The sequence below is a fragment of the Chiloscyllium plagiosum genome, chromosome 14 (assembly GCF_004010195.1).
Source record: "Chiloscyllium plagiosum isolate BGI_BamShark_2017 chromosome 14, ASM401019v2, whole genome shotgun sequence".
Classification (NCBI taxonomy): domain Eukaryota; kingdom Metazoa; phylum Chordata; class Chondrichthyes; order Orectolobiformes; family Hemiscylliidae; genus Chiloscyllium; species Chiloscyllium plagiosum.
The window spans coordinates 59,733,249-59,753,095 of NC_057723.1; the positions used below are offsets into that span (position 1 = coordinate 59,733,249).

Below are 19,847 nucleotides of genomic sequence, written 5' to 3' on the forward strand. Positions count from 1 at the left end.
TATCCCAGTTGATGTTTGGAAAGTTAAAATCCCCTACCATAACCACCCTATTATTCTTACAGATAACTGAGATCTCCTTACAAGTTTGTTTCTCAATTTCCCTCTGACTGTAGGGGGGGTTCTATAATACAATCCCAATAAAGTGATCATCCCTTTCTTATTTCTCAGTTCCACCCAAATACCTTCCCTGGATGTATATTCAGGAATATCCTCCCTCAGCACAGCTGTAATGTTATCCCTTATCAAAAATGCCACTCCCCCCTCCTCTTTTGCCCCCCTTTCTATCCTTCCTGTAGCATTTGTATCCTGGAACATTAAGCTGCCAGTTGTGCCCATCCCTGAGCCATGTTTCTGTAATTGCTATGATATCCCAGTCCCATGTTCCTAACCATGCCCTAAGTTCATCCGCCTTCCCTGTTGGGCCCCTTGCATTGAAATAAATGCAATTTAATTTATTAGTCCTATCTTGTCCCTGCCTGCCTGAGTGTTTGACTCACATCTGTTCTCAGTGTAAAAGACCTATCTCAGATCGATCTCTTTCCTTACTATGTCTTTGGGCCGCCACCGCCCTCCCCCAACCGACCTTACTAGTTTAAATCCTCCCAGGCAGTTCTAGCAAATTTCCCTGCCAGTATATTAGTTCCCTTCCAATTTAGGTGCAATCCATCCTTCTTGTACAGGTCACTTCTCCCCCAAAAGAGATTCCAATGATCCAAAAATGTAAATCCTCCCATTCACCAGCTCTTCAGCCATGCATTCATCTGCTCTATCCTCCTATTCCTGCCCTCACTAGCTCATAGCACTGGGAGTAATCCAGATATTACTACCCTTGAGGACCACCTTTTTAAAAGTCCCTCTAACTCTCTGTAATCTCCCTTCAGAGTCTCAAGCTTTTCCCTTTCAATGTCATTGGTTCCAATGTGGACAATGACCTCCTGCTGGCCCCTCTCCCCCTTGAGAACATTCTGCACCCTCTCTGAGACATCCTTGATCCTGGCACCAGGAAAACAATACACCATTCTGCTTTTTCTTTGCTGGCCACAGAAATGTCTGTATTGATCTCTTGGAAGCCGACATACCCCTCGTTGCATTAGAGCCAGTCTCAATACCAGAAACTTGGCTGTTTGTGCTACGTTCCCCTGAGAATCCATCACCCCCTACATTTTCCAAAACAGCATACCTGTTTCAAATGGGTATGTCCATAAAAGACTCCTGCTCTGGCTGCCTACCTCTCTTACCCTTCCTGGGGTTAACCCATCTATGTAACTGTATCTGAGACTTTCCCCCCTTTCTATAACTGCTATCCATCATGTACTGTAGCTGTTGCAAATTCCTCATAAATTCTATTTGTCTCTCCAACTGATCCACTCGATCTGATAAGATTTGCATACAACAGTATTTATGGCAGATATAATCCGCAGTAACCCTTAAACTCTCTTTAAACTCCCACATCTAACAAGTAGTACATATCACTGCAAAGGCCATTTTTGCTCTTTCACAATCTACAGACCCAGAAAATTCATTTCCTCTACAAACACTGCCCCGGGTTAAATGAATAGCTATGGCTTATATTTTAAGTTTAATCAAGAGACTTATCTCCAAAAACATATAATCAAGAAAGAATCCACTGTACTCAGTACTGCAGCCTTTCCCTTGGACAGACTTAAAACAACAATTAGCTTATCTGATTCTGTGCTGTGAACTTCGCCCAACAGTTCCTCCAAGATTAGTTGTGAATTTCACTGTTTGTTAATTTTCCCAGATGCACTCCAATGTCCAGCGATACACGAATTCAAACAGCAAAGGCAGCAACTGTAAGGTTCTTTCTCTCTCTCTCCTGCACTGTCCTCACCATATGCTTCCTTTGTCTGCACAAGCCACAAACAACTTACCTAGTGTATTTGAGCCTTTATGCTCAAGACATGTCCCTGAAACAAGGAGCTGGAAATGTTGGAAGGGATGCTGCAGAGAATGGGGGTCTGTTTACCCGATATACTGCCACAGGAGGGCATACCACCAGACCCATGCTGCCTGCAGACAGTTTACAGTGCAGGTCATTTTGTCTCCAGAATGAAGCAGGGCACCCAGAAGTTCAGATAGGTCAATGATCATCTGCCTTCTGTAAGGTTAAGTGCCATTATCTTCTATTTGTTATCTCGCACTCACAGGGTGATCACTGACTCTAACTCAACCAATGCACAATTCTTCCACTGAGGCTCATGGAATGCAACTCAAAGGCTCTCACCAAACTGGCTCTCAAAACACTAAAATTCTGGTTCCCTGTTGTAGTAAGGATATTGTGAAACTTGAAAAGGTTCAGAAAAGATTTACGAGGCTTTTGTCAGGACTGGACAGTTTGAGCTATAGAGAGAGGCTGAATAGGCTGGGGCTGTTTCCCCTGGAACATTGGAGGTTGAGGGGTGACCTTATAGAGTTTTATAAAATCATGAGGGGCATGGATAGGGTAAATAGACAAGGTCTTTTCCCTGAGGTGGCAAAGTCCAGAGCTAGAGGGCATTGGTTCAGGATGATATGGGAAAGATTTAAAAAGGATCTAAGGGGCAACTTGTTCATGCAAAGGGTGGTGTATGAATGGAATGAGCTGCCAGAGGAAGTGGTGGAGGCTGGGACAATTACAGCATTTAAAAGGCATCTGGATGGGTATATGAATAGTAAGGGTTTAGAGGGTTTAGTGCTGGCAAATGGGACTAGATTAATTTAGGATATCTGCTCGGCATAGACGAGTTGGACCAAAAGGTCTATTTTTGTGCTGTACATCTCTATGACCGTTCTGACTCTGTACTTTTTATTCAATCACTGAGGACACCTTACCACTTCTCCTCCTGCATTATCATTAATTTCTATTCCCTTCCAAAAACTCAATCCCTTTGCTGGAAAAGCTAGTGCATAAATAGGTCAAGAGATCCAAGACTGGGGAAGGGGTGGGCCATCTTCACCTCTGGAGGCTGTACTTCAGCCTCTGAGGTTGCTATTCTTTGTTGGATACTGATGAAGCTGTAATCATTGTTACCTGTGCATTGTATTAAGAGTCCTGCAAGGCCACATTGATTCCAGAAATAGGATTCTCCATTTCGGTCTTTGAAGCAGATAATTTGTGGGGAATGTCAGGAAGATCATTGTTTTTTTAAGGAGGCCACAATCGCCCTCACATCCATCACAAGGAAGCCTCATGTTATGCCCTCACACAGCATGGCATGGAGGCCCAAACAGAAGTAGGGAACTCTGTGCTATGTAACCTTATCCAATTGTATATTATAAAAAGTTAAAAATCACACAACACCAGGTTATAGTCCAACAGACTTAGTTAGAAGCACTAGCTTTCAGAGCGCTGCTCCTTTATCAGGTGGTGGTAAACCTGGTATTGTGTGGTTTTTAAACTTTTTACCCCCCAGTCCAACACTAGCGTCTCCAAATCATACATTATAAAAAGATAGTGCCATCCTACCTTAGGAGAAGACTTCTGATAGCAAGCCATCAGGATAGCACTAACTCCCCATACAAAAAAAGGCTACCTTCCACATCACAGATCATGTTCTTTCATCTTTTTTGTGTGAGGATATGGTGGCTCAGTGGTTAGCACTGCTGCCTCACAGCATCAGGGACCCAGCTTCGATTCCAGCCTTTGGTGACTGTCTGTATAGAGTTTACATGTTCTCCCCATGTCTGCATGGGTTTCCTCCCACAATCCAAAGATGTGCAGTTTAGGTGAATTGGTCATGCTAAAATGGCCATAGTGTTAAATGCATTAGTCAGGAGTAAATATAGGATTACCCCTATCCTGTATATATCTATAGGATAGAGAAATTAATCTGGGTGAGTTACTCCTCAGAGGGTCAATGTGGACTTGTTGGGCTGAAGGGCCTGTTTCCATATTCTAGGGAATCTAAACTGCAAAGCATCGTCTTCCAAAACTTGCAATGCAATGTGATTGTGAAATGGGAACTTCAGGTTCTGCTTTTAAATCCTTTATTTTCTGACAACTGTTTAGCTGAGCTGACAAGGAGGTAATTAGTGCATCAAATGTAATGTTCATATTTGCTTGAGTACATAATTTTTAATGTGCATCCTTTGACAATTACTGATGTGTCAAAAATATACAAATGAAAGCCAGATAGATGGGATTATTGAATCAGTAGAAGCATAATATCTGCAGCTGCCTGTAGCTGAACTTCTGATTCTAGGACACCCTGAAGAAAACACAATACTGTAATCTTTTCACTTTGCCCATGATGACAGTCATTCATTATTACATAATTGACTTTCAATCTAAAATGGTGAGGTTTCAACTACATATTAATGTGAATAACTTGCAGGTTCCACCTGTAACCCATGGTTTCGCACCAATTATTTATTTTCTTTAGTGTCACTGTCATTGGTGATCCTTTCAGCTAGCCACTAATTTTGCTGTGGGGAATTATTTTATTATTATTATTTCTAATTAGTATTATTATTAATAATAATTTCCCCAGTTTACCCTAATGTCCATGACGTTGGAAATTCCCATGCCCTTGTCATTTCTACAATCTCTCCATGTCGAGGCCAGGTCATTGTAACTTGCTTGAACTCCTTATGCCCTTCCTACATTCCAGAGCGCTCAATCCCTTCCATTTCCTATGAGGTCCTACCCTACCATCTACAATTGCCACTGTCACAGCGACCATTCCTCTGAGACCCAGTAAGTTCATACACTTGAGTTGCCTGGTTTTCTCAGGTTTCCACATTGACTTCTGCTAAGTCTTCTGACCAATATTGACCATCACCAGGGCTGAGCAAGACCCACTCCTGAACAAATGTCTCAACAGCACCCCAAATGACCAACCAGTAAGCTGCAGGTTTCTTTCACTTTGATCTCCAGGCTTGACTGAGGCCCAATCTCCAGACTGCAAAGACATGGTTCCCTGGATTCTAGTAGGACCAAATACATGACCTACTGTGGCTAATCCTCTATACTGTAATTAAATGAGCCCATTGATTGACTGTGGCAGTAACGTCTGACTGATTGTAGAGAATTGAGATGTCCAATTTCTCATTGGAGGAATAAAGACATTAAAAAAAACTAGTTGTGCTTTCCTCGAGATGCAAATACTTTGAACTGAGGTAATTGCCAGACAATGACAAGATTAAAAAGTCACCATTTAAGGAATGAGAGGGAAATCATGAAAATGGTTGTTAAATGTCCAATATCTGCAGCTTGTTCCAGCGATTAGTGGCAGCAGCAGCAATCAGTGAAGTATGTCCCAGGAGGAGGAACACTGAACCTCTAGGCCAGGGCAAGGCCCAGGGAGATGAGACTTTAAAATCTGGATTTATTCCCTTTTATTTTGAATACGGACTTTAAGATCTTTTTATTTTTTCTTTTGACTCCATTTATTTCTTTTCCATTAGAGTCATAGAATTCTACAGCATGGAAGTAAACCTTTCAGTCCAACCAGCCCATGCTGACCATTATCCCAAACTAAAGTAGTCCCACCTGCCTGTGCTTGGCCCACATCCCTCAAAACATTTCTTATAATAACTGTAAGGAATTAAAAAGTATATCTAGAAATAAACCTGAATCTCAGGAGCAGTCGCAAGATTCATCCTACTCTCAGTCTGCAATTTTAAAATCCTTTTATTTTTTTTCATTTTTAAAAAATTCTGATTTTGTATTTTAAGATTGTGCCAGGGTTTGGTGACTTTGTACACTTTTCACTGTACTCTTGTATTCCTGTACTTGAGTACATGTGACAATAATATCTAATTCTAATTGTAATTATCTAATTCTGACTTTCCATTTTCACCATCCTGCCTTTGCTGATGCCACACCAGAGAGGGGAATATGCAATCCATTGTACCTATAATGGTTTCTGCAAGGGCAGCTCAGCTAGTTTCACTCCACTATAGACCTTACTCCTGTTTGAAAAGCAACCATTTGTGACCCTTTTATTTAAGGATATCTGGTTTTGCTCATAAGTCTGTTATTTCACACTTTCCTTTTGGAAGCTCACATACACCATTACCTGAATCGTACTCCATGCCAGTCCATTAAGCACTCACATTTGAGCATGTTGATTGGAAATGATTTGCACTTAACAAATCTATGCTGGACTTCCTTATTGAATCTACGTTTTCCCATGTCACTATTAAGTTTGTTCTGAATTATTGTGCCTAACTATACAATTTCCTATCAATGAGTTTGCAGGACGTTGGGTCTATAATATTGCCTTTCCTCAACCTCTTGCCTGCCCCCAAACTGTCACCAATTATACGTAGAGCAGATGAAACAGAGTTACCTGTCCACTCTTGTCTCGTTTCGGGCAAAAACCCTGCAACTGTCGATTTTCCTGCTCCTTGGATGATGCCTCACCAGCTGTGCTTTTCCAGCACCACACTCTTGCCACTCCAAAGTGGCCAGTTAGTAAGCATTTAACAGACACTTCTCACCCTATCCTACATTTCCAAGCTGCTGGGGGGGGAGAGGCGGTCAAGGACAGTGAAAGTGACCTCAAGTGTAAAGGGGGACACCTCTCTCTTGAGGTCCCACTTCACCAGGAGCAGGAGCCACTGCTGATATTGCTGTAAGGCCTTGTGGATGGAGCGTCCCGGTCCAAAAGGAGTAGGGTGTGGTTGCCAGGTACAATCAACGATCCTCCAGAAAAAGGATGGGAGGCATGTGCAAGAAGGTAATTTATTAAGGTTTCCTCTGATTCCACTTGCAGTTTCCTCTGTTGGGCTCAGAGTGCTGAAGAAGAGAACACCCTCTCTGTGAGGCTACAAACACACTTGGTCGGGTTTATTTGCCAGTTTGCCCCCATGGCATATTCTCCACTCATTGCTCGTATTTTTCCAGCAGTGGTGGGCTGAGAGCCTTAAGTGATCCAACATGACTGCAGAAGGAGCTTAACGGATCAATGGATGAGAAGGCATTCCTGCATCATTTGTATTAAGTCTCCTGCCTCTTTACTCCATCACTAATTCCCAGCCTTCTGGTAGAAACTTTAAATTTCACTCTTATGAAATGCGATCATTGATTCCCAAATGTTCCCTTATTGAGACTTGATTCAGCTAGTCCAACACAGTCATAGAATATAGAGATGTATAGCATGGAAACAAACCCTTTGGTCCAACTTGTCTGCTGACCAGATCTCCTGATCCAGTCCCACTTGCCAGCATTTAGCCCATATCCCTCTAAACTCTTCCGGTTCATGAACCCATCATGATGCCTTTTATATATTATAATTGTACCAGACTCTTCCACCTCCTCTGCTAGCACATTCAATGCACGCAGCACCCTGTGCACGAAAAGTTGCCACTTAGGTCCTTTCTAACTCTTTCCCCTCTCACCTTAAACCCTCTAGTTTTTGACTCCCCTGCTCTGAGGAGAAGACACTTGCTATTTATCCTATCCATGCCCCTCATGATTTTATACACCTCATAAGGCTACCCTTTAACCTCCAATGCTTCAGAAAATCAGACTCCGCAATGCCTCCTTTATCATTGGACTAGAAATGTACCAGTAGAAAATGCTTTTGAACAAATGTCAGGAACTCTTGTCTGTTTCTATCCTTTACATTGCTATTACTCCAGTCTGTATTGGAATAATTAAAATCCCACATTATAACTGATCTATTGTTGTTTCACAGTACAGAATGACTACCTTGCATTGATCAAGACATTTGCAAGACCAGCAATGTAAAGGGTATCAACGTTTTATACTATACGACAAGACAGTGCTAATTGGTTGGCAAGTGGACTCTGATTGGTAGAGGTGTTGCCATGGAGAACATGGAGAATGCACTAGACAATTAATTGATAGTTAGCTGCACTTTGTTCAAATTTGAACCAGTCAAGTTGAATCTGATTGATTAAGGCATGGCTTGAAGAATAAACCAAAGGATGACTGATGTATATTTTGTCAAATTGAAACAATTGCAATCAGTGTATATGTTCTTTCAATCAGCAAGACTAGATCGAACCAGGCCATGCTTGCAAATTGCAGCATACAGTCTGTACTCTAGATATGAATCCTTTACTGGGAAGCATTCACTAAACAATTCTTGAACATGCTAAGAATTACACTCACACCCAATTTAAGTATGCCAGTGGAGCTAACAGTATGACACACTTTTGCATACTTAAAAAGACATATTAATACACATGGATCTGTTATTGGGAATCTGCCAGACATTATTATCCTTGAGGTCCTAGATGCTAGTTGCCTTGCTAGCTCACTAAACTTTGCCTGCAGGATCAGATCTCTTGTTCTATCTACCTCATTGGTACAATTATAGACCATGATAATTGACTTTTAATGTTTTCCTGTCAGAGTGCTCTGTCGCATTTATATAACAGTCAACAATCTAGAATTTAAGTTGCACAGATGTTTGATGCCAGTCAGTAATGACTGCTGTGAAACTTGGACTGATGTCTGATAGCTGTGAGGTCCCTTTAATCCTTTCTTTTCTGCTGTTGATAGGTGAGCTTGATGGACTGCCCTCTGAGGCTCAATTACTGCAAAACACACGATGCAAAGGAAAATGCTTGTTGTTTTCTGCAGTGAGTCAATTTCTTCAATAATCAGGATCATGCATGAATAATCAGCTTCACAATGTATTAATAATCATGATTCCATTACATTAATAATAACCTTGTATCAATAATGATTTTTGATGGAGATTTATTATTGTTAAATGTACCTAGCTGCAGTGAAAAGTATTGTTAGATCATGGCATACAAAGTTCACAGGGCAATAGAACAGAGCATATAGTGTAATGTTACGGTAGCAGTGAAGGTACATAAAGAACAAAATCAACATTACATTTAAAGCTTGAGATGTCCATTCAGAAGTCTAACAACAAACGTCTAGGAGAAGGGTTATACACGTACAACATTTAAAAGACATTTGGATAATAATATGAATAAGAAATATTTGGAGGGATATGGACCAAGTGCAGGCAGATGAGACTAGTTTAGTTTGGGATTAGACCCAAGAGTCTGTTTCCGTGCTGTATGATTCTATGCCTCTAAACTGCTTTTAACATTTCATCGCAATGCGATAGAAAAGTTTAAATAAGAGGTTGATTTAAATTACATCTTTCTACCTCATTATAATTAATCCTTGACTAAATCAGCCTATCACCATCGAAATCTCTACATGCTATGTTATATGTAAAGTGATGAATCTGTCTTATCTGATCAAGTCTATTCTTTCAAATGAGCAAAGTAAGTTTAATTTGATTCCTGGGTTTGATTCAGTTAAGTTTGATGAAATCAGGATGTTCTAAGGGATGAGAATAGTGCCACTGAGCCAAAGCCAGCATGCAGTTTAAAATCAAATGCCTAATGATAAGCATAGTCTTATGATTTTATTACTCTATCACCAGCCACTTGATGTGTCACCAATATCATTTTATTTCAAAATAGCATTTTTACATTAGCATAAAGTCGTGTGCAGCAATCCATATGTTGTCAGCTACAGTGTTAAATAGCTCATGTGCTCAACATAGCAACTTCTATATAGTTGTTTTGGTGCATCTGTGCCAGAAAACTCATACTATTTGTAGTCATCTCAAAATGAATCAAGACTCCATCATATTGTAATATATACTGGACGCCTAATTCTCTCAAATAATGTGCCGCCCACACCACAAACCGCTTTTAATATCATGCACACATCTTATTGTAGCACTTTCAGCTGCCCATCTGTCACACAAAACTGGAAGACTGGTACTTCAGAAACCATTACACTTTTTAAAAAAAAAAATAAATTGGGCTTCTGTCAACACTCACAAAGCTCTGTGAAATGATGAAGGCACAGAAAAATGTTACAAAAATGTGTTCCAAACTTTCAAAACATAATTTTGATTCACACGACACACTTACACAAGTCTTGACAAGCATGACTCACAAAAGCCTGACCATTCCTGAAAAAAGGTACATTGGACTGTAGAAACAGGAGTAGACATTCAGTCCTTCAAGCTTGATCTGCCATTCAATAAAATCATGACTGATCTGTGGCTGAACTCCAGCTCCCTGCCTTAGACACATATCCCTTGGTAACCCTTGCTTAATAAAAGATTGTCTATTTCAGACTTAAATTTAACAATTGAGTTAGCACCATCCATTGTTTGAGGAAGAGTGTTCCAAACCTCTACGTGTAAAAGTGCTTTCTACCATCTCTCCTGTATGGCACAGCTCCTGGTTTTAGAATCTTCAACTCGTGGAAAATATTTATCTTGATCCACCCTGTCTTACCCTGTTAATATCCTGAACAACTTATTGAGATCACTCCTTAACCTTTTAAACTCTAAACAATAAATGTCTAACTTGTCCAATCTCTCTCAATTACTTAACCTGCGAAGTTCAGGTATCATCCTTGTGAACGTGTGTTTTTACTCCCTCCAGGGCCAAAACATCTTTCTGGAGGTGTGGTGCCCAGATTTCTTTATAGTATTCGAAATGAGGTCAAAGTAGGATTTTATATAACTGCAGCATAATGTCTGCATCCTTACACTTTAGTCCTTTAGGTATGAAGGCCAGCATTCCATGAGACTTTTTGATCATTTTCTGCACTTGTGGCATTTTAAAGAGCAATGCACCCGAACCCTTAAATCTCATTGGACATCTACTGTTTTGAATTTGTGCCTTCTTAAAGTACCTTGATCTATCCTTTCTTGGTCTGAGAAGGATTACCTCATACTTGCCTATATTAAAATCCACTGACAACAGCTTTGCCCATTCACTTCATCTATCAATAACTTGTGGTCTTATGTGATCATCAACACTGTCTACAATGCTGTCCAATTTTGTTCCATCAAAAAATTTGGGTATTTGACATTTTATGCCATTATTTAAATCATTAATGAATATTATGAATAATTGAGGTCCCAACACTGATTCCTGTAGGACACCAATAGTTATATTCTGCCAATTTGAGTACTTACCTATTATTTCAGCTCTCTGTTTACTGCCACTCAACCTATTTCCTATCCATTTCAATAATTTGCCCTTTTGGCTTCCCCTTAGCTAACAGTCATTTGGGTGAGACATTATCAAGAGCCTTCTGGAAGTCCATATCAATCCATCGACTTCTCTGTCCACCATCTTTGTCACATCTTCAAAAACTTCTATGAGGTTTGTCAGACATGGCCCACCCCTCTTGAATCCATGCTGAGTCTCCCTGATTAACTGGAAGTTTTCAAGATGATTTGTTACCTTATCCTTGATTATAGATTCCAACAATTTCCCTAACACAGATGCCAGAATAAATGGTCTCTAATTTCCTGCTTTCCCTCTGTCACACTTCTTAAACAGCAAAGTGACATGAGCAAATTTCCTATCCAGCAGTATGACTTCTGAATCGAGGGAAATCTGAAAGTTCATGGTTAGGTCCTTAGCAGTATACTTTCCCATGGCTGAAAATCATCAGGTCATGGGGATTTGTCATTCTTCAATTCTATTAATATCCCCAATAGAGACAGTTTCCTTAAGGTAATTTTACTTAGATTACATTACTTACAGTGTGGAAACAGGCCCTTCGGCTCAACAAGTCCACACCGACCCTCCGAAGAGCAACACACCCATACCCATTCCCCTACATTTACGCCTTCACCTAACACTAAGGGCAATTTAGCATGGCCAATTCACCTAACCTGCACATTTCTTTTGGACTGTGGGAGGGAACTGGAGCACCCAGAGGAAACCCACGCAGACACGGGAAGAATGTGCAAACTCTACTCAGACAATTACCTGAGGTGGGAATTGAACCCAGGTCTCTGGCACTGAGGCAGCAGTGCTAACAACCATGCCACCCATTTAGGTGCTGTCCCTGATCTTAGTTTGCTCCAAGTCCCAAAGAAATTATCATTCTTTCAGCTGTGAATACTGTGAAGCAAAATAATTGTTCAGGACGTCTGCTTTCTCCACATGGTCATTAACGATAGCCCCACTCTCAGCATTCAGTGGACCATTGATAATCTTAACTAGTGATTTTCCCTTTATGTAACAATGAAATCTCTTATTGTCTTTTACATTCCTTGCAAGTTTTCTTTCGTATAAGCCAGTTTGTGGCCCTTTGTTGGTCTTTGTATTTGTCCCATTCTGTGGGATCTTTCCTTTTCTTTGCATTTTTATAATCCCTTTCTTTTAATTTTATGCTGTCCCTTACTTCTTTAGATGCCCATGGCTGTGTTTTTGGGAGGTGGAGCTTCTCCTCTGATGTCCAAAGTGCATCTGAATAGCTTTAAATGTTGTTGTGGTTCTGTTCGCCGAGCTGGGAATGTGTTGCAGACGTTTCGTCTCCTGTCTAGGTGACATCCTCAGTGCTTGGGAGCCTCCTGTGAAGCGCTTCTGTGGTGTTTCCTCTGGCATTTATAGTGGTTTGTCTCTGCTGCTTCCAGTTGTCAGTTCCAGCTGTCCGCTGCAGTGGCCGGTACATTGGGTCCAGGTCGATGTGTTTGTTGATAGAATCTGTGGATGAGTGTCATGCCTCTAGGAATTCCCTAGCTGTTCTCTGTTTGGCTTGTCCTATAATAGTAGTGTTGTCCCAGTCGAACTCCTGTTGCTTGTCATCCGCGTGTGTGGCTACTAAGGATAGCTGATCATGTCGTTTCGTGGATAGTTGGTGTTCGTGGATACGGATCGTTAGCTGTCTTCCCGTTTGTCCTATGTAATGTTTTGTGCAGTCCTTGCATGGGATTTTGTACATTACATTGGTTTCACTCATGCTGGGTATCGGGTCCTTCATCCTGGTGAGTTGTTGTCTGAGAGTGGCTGTTGGTTTGTGTGCTTTTATGAATCCTAGTGGTCGTAGTAGTCTGGCTGTCAGTTCAGAAATGTTCTTGATGTATGGTAACGTGGCTAGTCCTTTGGGTTCTGGCATGTCCTCATTCCGTTGTCTTTCCCTTAGGCATTTGTTGATGAAATTGTGGGGTATCCAATTTTGGCAAATACATTGTGGAGGTGTTGTTCTTCCTCTTTTTGCAGTTCTGTTGTGCTGAAGTGTGTTGTGGCCCTTTTGAACAGTGTCTTAGAGTCATAGAGTCATAGAGATGTACAGCATGGAAACAGACCCTTCGGTCCAACCCATCCATGCCGACCAGGTATCCCAACCCAATCTAGTCCCACCTGCCAGCACCCAGCCCATATCCCTCCAAACCCTTCCTATTCATATACCCATCCAAATGCCTCTTAATTTATCCAATCCATGCCCCTCATAATTTTGTAAACCATTATAAGGTCACCCCTCAGCCTCCGACGTACCAGGGAAAACAGCCCCAGCCTGTTCAGCCTCTCCCTGTAGCTCAGATCCTCCAACCCTGGCAACATCCTTGTAAATCTTTTCTGAACCCTTTCAAGTTTCACAACATCTTTCCGATAGGAAGGAGACCAGAACTGCACGCAATATTCCAACAGTGGCCTAACCAATGTCCTGTACAGCCACATGATCTTTCAACTCCTGTACTCAATACTCTGACCAATAAAGGAAAGCATACCAAATGTGTTGCAACTTCTTTTGTGTCTTGGGGTGGTTGCTTTTGTAGTTCAGGACTTGGTCTGTGTGTGTGTGTGTGGCTTTCCTGTATACCTTTGTGGTGAATTCTCTGTTTGGTGTTCTCTGTACCATCATGTCTAGGAATGGGAGTTGGTTGTCCTTTTCTTCCTCTCTAGTGAATCGGATTCCTGTGAGTGTGGCTTTGATGATCCGGTGTGTCTTTTCTATTTCTGTGTTTTAAATGATTACAAAGGTGTCATCCACATATCTGACCGAGTTTGGGTTGAATTTGCGGTAAGACTGTTTGTTCTAATCTTTGCATTACTGCTTCTGCTATGAGTCCAGAGATGGGTGAGCCCATGGGTGTGCCGTTGATTTGTTCATATATTTGGTTGTTGAATGTGAAGTGTGTTGAGAGGCACAGGTCCAGTAGTTTGAGTATGCAGTCCTTGTTGATAGGTTCCCAGTCTTGTTGTCTGTTCTGTATGTCCAGCAGGTTGGCTATTGTTTCTCTGGCTAGGGTTTTGTCGAAAGAGGTGAACAGTGCAGTTACATCGAATGAAACCATAGTTTCTTCCTTGTCTATATATATATTTCTGATGATGTCCAAGAATTCCTGTGTTGACTGTATAGAGTGTCTGGATCCTCTGATCAGATTTTTTCAGTTTCTGTTGTAGTTCTTTAGCCAGTTTGTGAGATGGGGTTCCTGGTAGCGATACGATGGGTCTGAGTGGGATGCCTGGTTTGTGCACTTTAGGTAGTCCATAGAATCTGGGGGTGGTGTTGCTTTCAGGTTTCATTCTCTGTAGGTCAAACCTGGTTATCTGTCCGTTTTTTTGCAGGTTCCTCTGTGTTGTTTATCCTATTGGTGAGCTGTGGGGTGGGGTCAAACTCCCTCTTTGTGTTGGTATCTGCAAGTAGTTTTTGCGCTTTCTGGATGTACTCTGCTTTGTCCAGGATGATCATCATTCTGCCTTTGTCTGCTGGTAGTATGATTATGTTCTTATCGTTGCTTAGTGCTTTTAGTGCTTCCCTCTCCTTGGTGTTGAGGTTGTGTGTTTGTCTTTTCCTTTTTATCAGGGGTACGATACTTTGTCTCACTGTTTGTTGTGTCTCTTCTGTCAGTCCATTGTTTCTGAGTGTGCATTCTAGTGCTGGCGTCCCTGTGGTTATAGTTGAGTCCCTTGGCCAGTATTGTTCCTTCCGTGTCTGTGAGCTGTCTGTGGGAGAGGTTTCTAACCCTGGTATGTGTTGTGGTATCCTCTCTGTCGTGTGTTAGTTTGGCCATTTTTTTCTTTTAGTGCCATTTTTTTGTGGTGTGTGGTCCTGTTCTGTCCTATGGTGATGGCCTGTTCTATGGTCCGGGTCCATTCCTGATTGGTGGTTTTTGAATTTAATGATTTTTTGGCGCGCAATTTCTTGTCTGTATTTGTGTAGTCTGTTGTGTGTGTCTGTAATCATTACTTGGATCATCCTGAATCCATTCTGTCTGGCTGTCTCTCTGGCTTATGGGTTGTTGACTAGTAGTCTGGATCTGACACATGCTGGAAGGATTCGATTCTTTCGGCATTCATGCAGGAACCGGAGTTGTTTGTATGTGGCGCTTAGGTGGTTGGCACAGGATTCCCATTTCCTGGCTTGTCTTAGTGTCTCTCGCCCGTAGGTGTTCAAAGTTTGTGAGAAGATTTGTAGCTCGGGTGCTCGTTGACCCGATAGCCAGCATGAGCAAAACAACGTAGTGTACAACATCCCATGCAAGGACTGCACAAAACACTACATAGGACAAACGGGAAGACAGCTAACGATCCGTAACCATGAACACCAACTATCCACGAAACGACACGACCAGCTATCCTAAGTAGCCACACACGTGGATTACAAGCAACAGGAGTTCGACTGGGACAACACTACTATTATAGGACAAGCCAAACAGAGAACAGCCAGGGAATTCCTAGAGGCATGGCATTCATACACAGATTCTATCAACAAACCCATCGACCTGGACCCAATATACCGACCACTGCAGCGGACAGCTGGAACTGACAACTGAAGCAGCAGAGACAAACCACTACAAATGCCAGAGGAAACATTACCAGAAGCGCTTCACAGGAGGCTCCCAAGCACTGAGGATGTCACCTAGACAGGAGACGAAACGTCTGCAACACACATTCCCAGTGTTGTAGTAGCAAAGAGAAAGCGATCGTTCTAAGATTGCAATCTGATTTTGGCATCAAATAACATCCATGTCATGCTAATGCAATTTATGATATCAATGAAATGTCTTAATTAGGTTATGGCCTTCAAATTATACTCTGCTGTGTCCATAGTTTTTATATTTTAACCTCTACAATGTTCTTTTCTACTGTAAATTGCTTTGTCTTTCTTCTTTAATGTGTTTATCCATAGCTGCTTCAATGGAGAAAGACTGATGAAAACTAGTATCCAATTTGCAAAACACGTTTTAAAAAGCCTTGCAGGTGATTTTGTGGCAGAAACAGATGTTGCCTAATGAAGCTAAAGAACCAATGGCAGTTTGCACTTAGCAGGTTCTTGCAATTAGGTGGAGGCTGCAGGTTTTCAATTAATATCCTATTATTCAGAGAGAAGACTTTGAAATTAAAGAGAAAACATTTGATAACATGTCGTAATGTCAACTAACAATTGCTGCAGTTAGACTTTCAATAAAAATGAATTTGTATTTCAATTTCAATTTGTATTTAATGACTCAACACTTCCTGGCAGGATGTATTCTGTGTTTTCAGTTATGTAATCATTGTGAAAAATAATTAAACCCAAATTAAATGTATTTGTTTATTTTCATCTGTTTGCAGGCATCACTAGCTGGACCAGTATTTATTGCCAATTCCTACCTACCTTGGAACAGTCAGAGATGAAGCATTATCTTGAATGGCGATAGTCTGTTTGGTGTAGGTGTGGCCGCAAGGCTGATAGGAAGGCAGTTCCAGGATTATGATACACTGACAGTCAAAGAGCAATGATGTAGCACCAAGTCAAGATGGTGTGTTAACTTCAAGGGGAACTTTCAGGCAGTTGTGTTCCTATCAATTTGCTGCCTTTCTTCTTCCAGGTCGTAAAGGTTGTAGGTTTGGAAATTGCAATTGGAGGAATCTAGTTGAGTTTCTGCATTGGATCTTGTGCATAGTAGACACTGCTGTCACTGTGTGTTGGTAGTGGAGGGAGTGAATGTTAAAAATGTTGGAGGGGATGTCAACCAAATGGATTACTTTGTCCTGGATGGTCACAACCGTTGTGAATATCATTGGACCTGCATTCATCCAGGTAAGTGGGCGGCACGGTGGCACAGTGGTTAGCACTGCTGCCTCTCAGCACCAAAGACCCGAGTTCAATTCCCACCTCGGGCAACTGCTGTGTGGAGTTTGATATTCTCCCTGTGTCTGCGTGGGTTTGCTCCAGTTTCCTCCCACAGTCCAAAAATGTGCAGGTTAGATGAATTGGCCATGCTAAATTGCCTGTAGTGTTAGGTGTAGGGGAATGGATCTGGGTAGGTTGCTCTTCAGTGGGTCGGTGTGGACTTGTTGGGCCAAAGGGCCTGTTTCCACAATGTAAGTAATCTAATCTAATCTATTCCATCACATACTTGAGTTATGCCCTGTGACTGGTGATTAGTGGTTGGGGAGCCAGGACTTGATTTACTTGCTCAGCCTCTGATCTTTAAATGTTGCTTTTACTTTAAATGATGCAATTAATTTCTGAATAGAGAATCCCACATGCTTGATATTAAAGTTCTCTTTCTATGTTCTCTGTCACCCTTATTTTCCTTCCTTACTTTCTGTCTTTGTCTTAATGTTCCCATCCAGTCACTGACTCTCATATTCCAATCTGCACTTTCTGAACTTTGCTCTGGTTTACACTATGTATTTCTCAATGTTAACATAGTTTAAAATTCTTCTGTCACACTGTCTTTTAAATCTTGTAAATTTTCTTTTTGTCATCAAAGATCTACATCGTCCAAGGCGGACTTCGAGACAGGCAACAATGCAAAGTGGCTGAGCAGAGGCTGATAGCCAAGTTCGTTACCCATGGGGATGGCCTCAACCGGGGTTCATGTCACGTTACGGGTGACCCCACTGCACTACCCACTCATGCACTCCTACAGACCCATACACTCACGCAGACTCTCTCTCATACACAAGCTCTCTCACGTATGCTCACACGTACACTCATGCACCATCTCACAGACTTATACCCCTTTACACTTACACTCGCACATACACACACACTCTATCACAGACACTCATACATGTGGGTGTGTGTGTGAGAGGGGTGTGGGGTATAAGTTTGTGGGGTGAATTTGTACTTGCAGAATTACATTTTATTTTGTTCAAAAACTGTATGAATCCATGTAAAATTCTGTAAATCCCTTTTTTTAAGATTAGCATCAGTCTGAACAGACAGCCTCACACAGGGCACCTCACACCTTCAATGCATAATCTGGGCCAACATGGTACCTATTGTTAAAGTTCACTTGAGAATGTAACTTTAAGAAAGTTCTGGGATTTACATATGAAAGAACTGAAACCAACATGCCCATTCTCAAAGGTGAGAGACTTAATAAACAATCCAGGTCTTTTTCAGCTACATCACACTAAACTTGTGCTATAAATTCTGTGTCCTACAATGTTATACTCCAGAACGACCTGATGAAGGAGCAGTGCTCCGAAAGCTAGTGCTTACAAATAAACCCGTTAGACTATAACCTGGTGCTGTTGATTTTTAACTATGTACACCCCAGTCCAACACTGGCACCTCCAAATCCAATACTGCAGCCTCAGTAAATGTAAATTTAATAGCCCTTGACTTTGTTACTAGAGCTGTGCCTCACCAATTTTTCTACTCATCTGTCATTATTTGCCTCTAGGATTCTTGCTGTGACATTGTATTGGTCTCTTGAGTAAAATCGTGTCTATCACCTGGACATCTCCCATCATGCCAAACCATGAGGGATAATGCTGCTGACTCTAGTTAGCCCTCCAAAATGATTCTCTGGGTATTTACCATCTCTAAATGTTTTCAGTCAATCCACTTCTCCAATCACATTGCCAGTCTGAATTCGTTTTGAAATCTCACAATGGTTGTCATACTGTTTCTAGTAAACTCAATGCAAGTTCTGTTTATTTGAAGACATATCACAGAATTGCTGAACAATTAGGTTCTCCATAAAAAATGAGCAATTATTGATATAAAAACACAGCAGCTATTCCATCACACTACATGCTGCAAGTTAGAATACATATTCACTACTTGGTCACATGTTTGACATCCTGATTACTTGCTCGTTTGGTTATTCGCTCTTCAAGTGATATTGCAACACCCTTCACATCTTTTTATAGGTTGTCAACTACACATTGCACTCTACCAAGCTAAATCACTTTATCAGAATGCCTGGTGAGAGTTTCCCTTTAATTTCATACTGATTGAAACCGGTCTTGGTTCTCCTCTGTCTTTTATTTCAACAAGATAATCTGACCTGTCAGGCAGGGAGGAAAGGGTCGTGCGAGGGAGCCGTGGTTTAATAAGGAATTGGAATCCCTTGTTAAATGGAAGAGGGCGGCCTATCTCAAGATGAGACGTGAAGGTTCAATTGGGGCGATTGAGAGTTATAGGGTAGCCAGGAAGGACCTGAAGAGAGAGCTAAGAGCAGCAAGGAGGGGACATGAAAGGTCCTTAGTCGGTAGGATTAGGGAAAACCCTAAGGCTTTCTATAGGTATGTTAGGAATAAAAGAATGACTAGGGTAGGAATAGGTCCAGTCAAGGATAGTAGTGGGAAGTTGCGTGTGGAGGCGGAAGAGATTGGGGAGACACTGAATGAATACTTTTCTTCAGTATTCACTCAGGAACAGGGCATTGTTGTCGATGAAAATACTGAGGCACAAATAAGTAGAATGGATGGCTTTGAGGTATGTAGAGAAGAGGTGTTGGAAATCCTGGAAAAGGTGAAAATAGATAAGTCCCCTGGGCCTGATGGCATTTATCCTAGGATCCTCTGGGAAGCAAGGGAGGAGATTGCAGAGCCATTGGCCTTGATCTTTATGTCCTCTTTGTCTACTGGAGTAGTGCCAGAAGACTGGAGGATAGCAAATGTGGCTCCCTTGTTCAAAAAGGGGAGTAGGGATAGCCCTAGTAACTATAGGCCGGTGAGTCTCACTTCTGTTGTGGGCAAAGTCCTAGAGAGAATTGTAAGGGATAGGATTTATGAACATCTGGATAGGAATAATGTGATCAAAGATAGTCAGCATGGTTTTGTGAAGGGCAAGTCGTGCCTCACAAACCTTATTGAATTCTTTGAGAAAGTGACTAAGGAGGTGGACGAGG

At 41.6% G+C, this 19,847-nt stretch overlaps 1 long non-coding RNA gene across 1 annotated transcript in view; it reads right to left on the bottom strand.

Moving 5' to 3' along the window:
* Positions 1–8,084: 8,084 nt before the first annotated feature.
* Positions 8,085–19,847, bottom strand: part of LOC122556936 — a 21,114-nt gene continuing 9,351 nt past the window's right edge. The window contains exon 3 of the long non-coding RNA XR_006313714.1: positions 8,085–8,511. This is a non-coding gene — a long non-coding RNA (uncharacterized LOC122556936). The remainder of the gene's footprint in view (positions 8,512–19,847) is intronic.